The following is an 8,803-nucleotide window of genomic DNA, read 5'->3' as shown; positions in this document are numbered from 1 at the left end:
TAAGTACGAGTATCTGTGTCGTGAGATCGAGACTCGGCAGTACCAATCCAATTATCACTTATAAATTCCCCTTCGGTGACAATTCCCCGTCGGAGATACTACCGAGGCGGCGTGAATTTGATATTACGAGACATCTGTTGCTTCATGATTGTATATAAATCACGGTGTGATAAAAATTTTTTTTTTCATATATACATATATATGCGCGTCTTTAATAGCCACAAGGACACCCTGACTACTCAATAACCACTTGTCCACAAAGGATAAAAGTCTATACACTTCATTTACGTCCATAGCTCGTACAGATTGGCGTATCCAAAAAATGTGAGGACATTGAAGGGTTTGGAGTGGTCTTCGTGGTTAATATTTATACATATAGGCCTATGTCAGGTAAAATACACTTGGTTTCATATGTATGTATGTGTGTGTATGTATGTATGTATACACATATATATGCATGTATATATATAAATTATATATATATATATATATATATATATATATATATATATATATATATATATCGCTCACTAAGGGCACATACATCCTACAAGCCTTTACTTTTGAATGCCTGCTGTAGTTTGAGTATCGAAGATCGGAAGAACGTGAATTGATTATGTATCTTTTTTTTTCAGGTCCGGCAATGCAAAAGAACGAGCAAAATGCATGTTTCTTTACGACTAAGCAATGCAGTGAAACAAGAATTGTTTCCCCAACTTATGCAAAACTTCCTTCCGAGTTTGGGAACTGTGCTCGGATTGGAATTAATCCGTCCCCACCATGACGAGATGAAAACAAGTTTTTCACTGGGTTATAGAATCTTTTAATTCCCGGTTTTCAGATTGGATAGGGAATTGAGGAGGGTTGGAATACATTAAGAGTTCTAAAAATCGCAGAATTAAAGCATCTCTATCACTACTGAACAATGAAATAAAAGCATTCGTATTCTTCCTTTGTGTCACAGTAACGGAGTAGTTGGTCAAGCGATTCAGTTTACAATTCACAGTATTCTTGTCTTTCATCTACCGTCTACAGAGAACCCCTAGTCTTACCCTCTTTATATGTGTGTAACTACGAATAATAAGCCTTACAAAAAATAAATATGATAATTCCTCAACACATTGTATGATTAAAAAAAATAATTATTAATTGATAACGTAGCAGTTCACCACATTCAAGACTGTCTATCTTAAGCCGGGCGCACATTGAGACCAGGCGACAGAGGCATGCAAACTATTTTAAATGTAGCGCGCACATTGTCAAGCAGGACAGCACAGCGCAGGGCGGACCTGCTTCGGCCTGAGTCACGCAGTGTTTGAAACGCAGTTTTTGCGCACATGCCACAGGAAGTAACTCGCTCACCACCAATTAATATGATGTATAAGTCATAAATGATGAATCTCTCAGAAAGACCTGTGTGCTTCTTATCAATTTTCCCTGTTATTTTTCCTTTTACAATTATCCATTATAATGACATTATGGAGGCAGTAAAAGAAAAGGGAATTGTTCATCAGATGATTTTTTCCTCCGTTCCTATATAAGGAAAATAAAATTATCTTAAAAACACAGCCAGTTTTCTCTACTCCCGATTGGTTTTTTAAGGCGTTGCAACCTTCAGATGATATGTCACTTTGTATCATGTTATGACCTTATCAAATTGTTCTCTGCTTAATCTGAACTAATTCTTGAATTTTCATCACTCAACTCAGATGTTAAACCATGGGTATCCCTCTTGGCATGTAATCACTCCTCCACAGTGATCTCTTTCCCTACAAATGTCATATAAATAACAAAGTATTCTCGAATTCATTTTCAGTCAGATTCTGAGCTGAAGGTAAATGAGCCCAGCCATGATAACAGGGCCTGCAGACAGACTGTTCCCATTGTGCACCACACCTATGTCCTGCCCTGCCCTGCCCTGCCCTGCCTAGTCTGCCCTTCTGCACTGCCCTGCGTCTCAATGTGCCTTGGCCTTATACATTAGCCTCGTCCACATCATTTATATCTGACAAACGTAAAACCCGCCTCACTGAAAACGCACTCCAGCAGGTTTTCACCAGTCACGCCTTTGCCGGAAAGGTGCAAGAAGAGAAATGGCGAGTCATACCACGAGACCCCACTCATGAGGTCAGGCAGTGCCCTAAAGCTAGTAAAAACAAAAGTAGAAGTTGTATACTGATGATGTTCTTGTTGAGGATGAACTGAAAAGGAAGGATTACTGGGGAAACTAAAATCGGTAATTAGGATAACCAACTGTTGCTGGTTGGTTAGCCTAGGATAACCGCATATGCAGTGCAGTTTCGTAACGTATTTCCTAAATAAACCGATTAAACAGGAAACTTTTGTTTCAGTTTATACGAAGACATATTTATTGTTTTATAAGAATCCGTTGGTTGGTTAACCTAGGACAACTGCATCGGCAACGCAGTTTTGGGTATTATTTTACTTATGGACATTAATTGCTTTCAACATAAAATATAGGTTTTTCTGTTGTATTATGATGTGATTTGAATGATTTTGAGGTTTATTTCCATTGCAAATGAATACTTATCCTTCCCCGGCAAATGATATATACAAAATTAATAAAATTACGACTTGTCAGAATACTGCACCCCCCTCTCCATAGCTAATACGGCAAAACTGTAATCAGTAAACACAGTTTTGCCGTATTAGCTATGGAGAGGGGGTGCAGTATTCTGACAAGTCGTAATTTTATTAATTATGTATACAGTATATCATTTGCCGGGAAGGATAAGTATTCATTTGCGATAGAAATAAACCTCAAAATCATTCAAATCACATCATAATACAACAGAAAAACCTATATTTTATGTTGAAAGCAATTAATGTCCATAAGTAAAATAATACCCAGTTTTGTAATATATTTCCCAAATAAATCAATTAAACTATCAACCTTTGTATCAGTTTATACAGACATATATTTCTTGGTTTTTAAAACCGGTTTTTTTTTCAAAATAACAGCATTCGCAATTTCTCCCGCCACAAGTTTAAAGGGCATTGGAAGACATAGGCCTAACAACTGTCTATTTACCCGTGGCAATTTTTACATATTCGTATACATATGAAATGTTGGAAAGGCTATGATTCTTATCTGTAGTACGTAGATAATTTCGAAAAAAAAAAACATTATGCATAATTATGAAAAAAACCACACACAACTGAGCTGTACAGCAATTGGGTACGGTAACAATTGACACACCCGGCCCTCCACTTCATCACATCTCAAACCGTACAATTGCGTCATCGACAGTCGACGGTTATCACTATCACAACAAATGAATAGACCAGAAATTATCAATCATTAAGTCTATACATTGAGCAATCCGTTTCCCCAGCTACGGAAGATATCTTTAGCCTACTAATGAACAGGCCAAACTCCAGTGTGCTTTTCTTACCTTCAGGCCATCGTCCTCCTGTACTCTGTAGATGGCAAAACTTGCCTCAGGAAGGACGTAAAAGTAGTAGACTTCTCTTGATGTAGTAGTGCTGTACTGAAGGGAAATGTAAGTAACATCCAGTCTTAAAAACTGAAGGGGTTAAACTGGCTACAAAACTGGACCACTGAAACGATCCGGACTTCTGAAAGCCGGCTTCATCTTACACTTTATTTTCCACTGCAGCTTCATATTTTCGTACTTCACTTCTTTTCCCCTTAATTACGGTTTTGCAGTTGCTGCAATGACACACACAAACACGCGCACACACATAAAATAGGCACTAGTAATAGGTGTTCAGGGAGAGCCCTGACAGAACGTCCTCCCCCTCTCACTGGTGGGTGGTGACTAGGGTTGGGGGGGTCTGTCATGTCTGTTCCTTACGGTGCGGACACCATGGCATTCATCACTGCTCATTTTGTAATGGAAAAGACATGACAGACGATACATGTACGTCAGACATAAATTACAGTGTCCACATACTTTGAACAACAAGGTTCTAACACTTTTTAGCTTAACTATTATTTTGCAGCGATCTTCAGAGGTAGAATGGCCAGTAATCTTACTCTTTGTCCCCTTTCAAAATGTTTCTTACGGTTACCTACTCGAAACTTTAAGAAAACTTTAATATTTTAAGGTGTACGTAGCTCGCGTCTGGAAAGACGGGAAGCTTAGACAAGCTTAGAGAGGCTTAGGCAAGCTTACAGAAGCTTAAACGAGCTTTATATCATGTAGTGCCCTTAAGCTGACATATTCAGTATAGACCAACACGACTTGAGGTAAGGTATAGGAATGAAATTTTATAAATTGAGGAAAGGTTGAAATGAAACATTGTTGAGTAAAGAGAGGAAGGGCAATATTTTTCCGTATAACAATATAAGCAACGAAATTCCTCAAACAAACTATAATTGGGGTAAACTTCGAAGAATAAGAGCGAAACGAACATCAAAGACCAGTATGTGAAAGGAAAAACAAATGAATATATTGATGAGAGGAAAATAATAAAAAAAAACTTACGAATTAATGAAAACAAAACCAGAGCTTTCATGATTTTTACATAAACATTTACAAGTAAAAAATAGAAGAGGAATATTTATGATATAATAAAAACTGTGAAATTATATATATATATATATATATATATATATATATATATATATATATATATATATAATATATATATATATATATAACCTGTGAACAAAACGTTTTTGCAAAGGAAAGGAGAAAACTTACCTAAGTGGCAACCGGCTGATTCTTAAGCAGTCTGGCAAAAACGATCATCCATACGCGCGAAAATTAAAGAGAAAAAAATCTTATAATAAATCAAAGAAAAAGGCAAAAGTTAACAAGGAGGTGAAACAAAAGTTTACGAATAAAAAGGAGGAATTTCTATGCAAAACGTAGGAAAATAAAAACCAAGAGAGAGAGAGAAGGGTTGCAGATCCTGCATAGACCATACGTTCCTGTTTACATTTCTGAATAATGCAATAGTAGACTTCATAAAGAGAGTGAAACCAAACGCGTTACTGATGAAGCACGAGACATAGGACGCCGAATAGGACGAAGTCATAAAAATCCGCTCCCATTCCATGAACCAATGGGAGACGATTTTTATGACGTTGTCCTGTTCAGTGTCCTATGTCTTGCCATAAACGTTTCCATCCTTCAGAGACGGTAAACACAGCCTATCTCTGAAACGTTTCCTCGACCCCAGGGACGGTAAACATCACAGATGTAAGACTTCAGCCCAAATGTTGTACACGCTGTCGTTGTTTATAACAGTTCGTTTTCAAATTATTTCCTTGAGGTGGGGAGAAGCATTTTATCCCTAAAATGATGGATATAAGGAAGCACGTAAAGATGCTTAATACATTTTTTTTAGGGGCTGCCTGTTTGGCGTGTAACCACAGTTTCATTTCATTCCAGCTGAATTATCAAAGAGCCAGCATATAACGTTTTATTTGTTCGCATATCTGTTGAACGTATGACTTTGTTTACTACACTGCCAAGGGTAATTACGGTCCGCGCTCATTTACATTTATCATTTGACTATGTCCTAAGGTATTATTATTACTATTATTATTATTATTATTAAACTTAGTGGGTCTGTACCTCTAAAATTTATGACTATTTGCCTCACTTTTTTTTTTACTATGACGTATTTCTAAATACACAGATTAATATATAAGCGTAAATTTTACCATGGGTCTTAAAACCTATGATTATTAGAGGTCCCAGGCCTCAAGAATTCTACAAGATGTGCCCAAATCATTGCTTTATGTTTATGCGTTTCTAACCTTGGCCTATTTTCTCTGGTCATATATCAGCTGTTAGGTCAACATTTTGTATTCCTCATTTTCACTCATTGTTTTTGACCCGGTTGTATTTTTCAAAGTTACAGAGCAGTTTATTTGGTGCTACTTTGGCCTGTTATCTACGCGTCACTATTCCGAGGTGCTAGTACTAAACACCGTATGGTAAATGCAAAGTAGAAGGCCACACGAAGAGATCGTTTATTGATATAATTTGTCGACCACACAATATAGAAATGAATGTATGTAATACTTTGATCCCCGAAGGGCTAGTACTAAACACGGCGTCCCAAGGAGCTTCCGCCATGTTTAGTACTAGCATCCCGGAGTAGGTGACGCGTAGATAGCGAGCCAAAGTATTATAGCACCCTTTATTTTTAAACTTTTACTGTAATAATCCTTTTATTTTGATGAAACTTGATAGGTACCTAAGGGCTTATTCCCCAACGTTTGACTTTTCTCTGATTTTGAAGGCTCTTGTGGGTAAGTTATTATTTTCCTTTATTGGCCTGTTTTTCAGTGTCACAGAGCTGTTTGAAAGTTACTTTTATTCTTCTCAAGTTTTAATAATACACAAGCTGCTTGTAGATACATCTTGAAAACATGTAAGCATGATATTGTGTTTATTTGTACAAAATAGTCTAGACCATGTCAGGTTATTTTTACTGAACCAGAAAACTTCACTGGAATATTAACAGTTGAGCTGTCTCCCTCGGACTCAGACCTAGGCCTAAATATTAAGACAAATGTTAAGCAAATCATTTGTAATAAGAAGCACACAGTACTTAAATAGTGTAAGGCGTGGCTGATATTACAAATATAATATAATCACATTATTGAAATATCCACGTAACGACTATGTGAGACAATTTTTTTTTTTTTAAGTTTAAGGTATCTACAGTGATTCACGTGATTTCATGTACAGCTCTGATTCAGAAAGTTTGTAAACATCCATAATAAGTGAACTTCATATGTCCTTTATTACAGTATTCATAATAATATTTGCTTTTTGAGACCTTTAGACTTGCCGTTTCCATTCAAACAAACAGGAGCGTTTTTCTGAAAAACGTATCTGTACACCACATTCAATCGAAGGAGAAACATTACGTTTCTCTGTAATTGAAAATCCATAACGATTGCCTCTCGCTGACTTTGTCAAGCAGTAAATGCTTATAAGTAGCTCCTGTGTTTTGTCCATCCGGGATTCACACGAGCAAGTGCAAAATGACGTCACCGAAACAGCTGGTTATTATTTTTAGACTCAACGTGCGCTTCTAACACTCTACCAGTTCTGAATTATTGTTGTTATTATTTTTAAATATCTTATTAATTTTCTTGTTCGTTAAGGCGCTAGTTTTTATGATTTTGAATTCTCCAGATCAAGTCATATGCATCTGGCTTCCAACCCGGCCCCGCCGGTGCAAAGGTCACATGGCGACTTATTTTCGGTCGACATCTGGCGTTCAGAGCTCTTTACCAATCCACGTATCCCTAGGCCCAGGAAGATTTGTTTTGAGTTAAATATCATTACCATTCGACTCGGCCCTATGGTATTATTATTATTATTATTATTATTATTATTATTATTATTATTATTATTATTATTATTATTATTATTATTATTATTACAAAGTCCAACCCACGTGTGTCTAAGAAGACGTGTTTTGAGCCGAAGTAAATATCATTACCATTTGACTGTACCCTATATTAAAAACTCGACGAGCATTCACGTTCCAATTGATAATAAGAGAAAGGTGCCCATTAGGAGAAGTTGATCTAATTTTACAGATATACTTTTTACAAACTGGTGCTCTTAGCTCATGCTAGATTCTGCTATGCTTGGGATATCACAAGGACCTTCTGAATATGATAATAAGATAGATTATTATTATTATTATTATTATTATTATTATTATTATTATTATTATTATTATTATTATAGATCAATTGAAGGTCAACATTTTATTTCTCTTTGATTTATATGAAACTTGGTAGGCAGCTATAGTTGAAGTTAGTGATTATTTCCTACAAATTGCTTTGATTTTCACCCATTTTTCAAGGTCGCAGGTCAGTATTAAGGTCAATATTTCATTTTTGGGGTTTGGGATGAAACTGGATATGTAGGTGCTATGGATACTGAAAAACATTTGTTTTAAAATTTCTCGGATTCCGAACAATTTTTCACATGCCATACATTAATCATATAGCCAATATTTCATTCTCTAGCACTTTCTAGGATTTTAATAAAACTTGATTATAAATTGTTAATCATTTTACTTTGACCCAGGGATGGCTTGAGGACCATCTGATTAACGGGGTGGAGGGGGAGGGCGGTTAAAGACAATTTTGACCAACTTAGTAATTTTTCGCAAGCTGAACTACTGTAGATACAGGATACGAATAATTATATATGATGATTATATATATATATATATATATATATATATATATACACTCTGTCCGTTTTTGACCGACTCAAAATTAAGATTGAGGGAGGGTAACCGACCCCTATTCCCACCCCCCGTCGGGCCATCCCTGCTTTGACCTACTTTTCATGGTCACAGGTCAATATATACAGCATTCAATTTTTTAAAAATTACTGAAAGTTGGGAAGTTGATGCTGTTGGGATTAGTGGCAACTTTCCAGTAACGTCTTAAACCTGACCTATTTTCCAAGGTCACAGGTCATTTCTAAAGGTCCAAATCTTATTTTTTATTTGATGAAAGTTGTGACGTAAATACTCTGTGGGTTAGTAATTATTTCCTACCATATTTTCTGTACCCTGACTTATTTTCAGGGTCACAGGTCAATTCAAAATCCAAAACTTTAGCAGTTTTTCTCTAGAAGCTTCTCATCTCTTCAGAATTTTTGACAGAACGTGCACCAGTTAAGCTCTGAGGGTTAAATTAAGCCCTCTGGAGGGGACGGGGTATTTCACGTCTTCCAGCTGAAATCATTATTTGCATTTACAAGTGCAGCCTGTATAAGCTATGGGATTTTGATGACTTCTGTTCCCTCCCAAATAAATAAAA

General features: G+C 36.3%; 1 protein-coding gene across 1 annotated transcript in view; it reads right to left on the bottom strand.

Moving 5' to 3' along the window:
- Positions 1-3,779, bottom strand: part of LOC136843432 (uncharacterized) — a 302,777-nt gene extending 298,998 nt beyond the window's left edge. The window contains exon 1 of the mRNA XM_067111910.1: positions 3,417-3,779. The gene's annotated coding sequence lies outside the window, so the exon portion shown is untranslated. The remainder of the gene's footprint in view (positions 1-3,416) is intronic.
- Positions 3,780-8,803: the final 5,024 nt, after the last annotated feature.

The sequence above is a fragment of the Macrobrachium rosenbergii genome, chromosome 11 (assembly GCF_040412425.1).
Source record: "Macrobrachium rosenbergii isolate ZJJX-2024 chromosome 11, ASM4041242v1, whole genome shotgun sequence".
Lineage (NCBI taxonomy): Eukaryota > Metazoa > Arthropoda > Malacostraca > Decapoda > Palaemonidae > Macrobrachium > Macrobrachium rosenbergii.
This window is presented reverse-complemented; position numbering and strand designations above follow the sequence as displayed.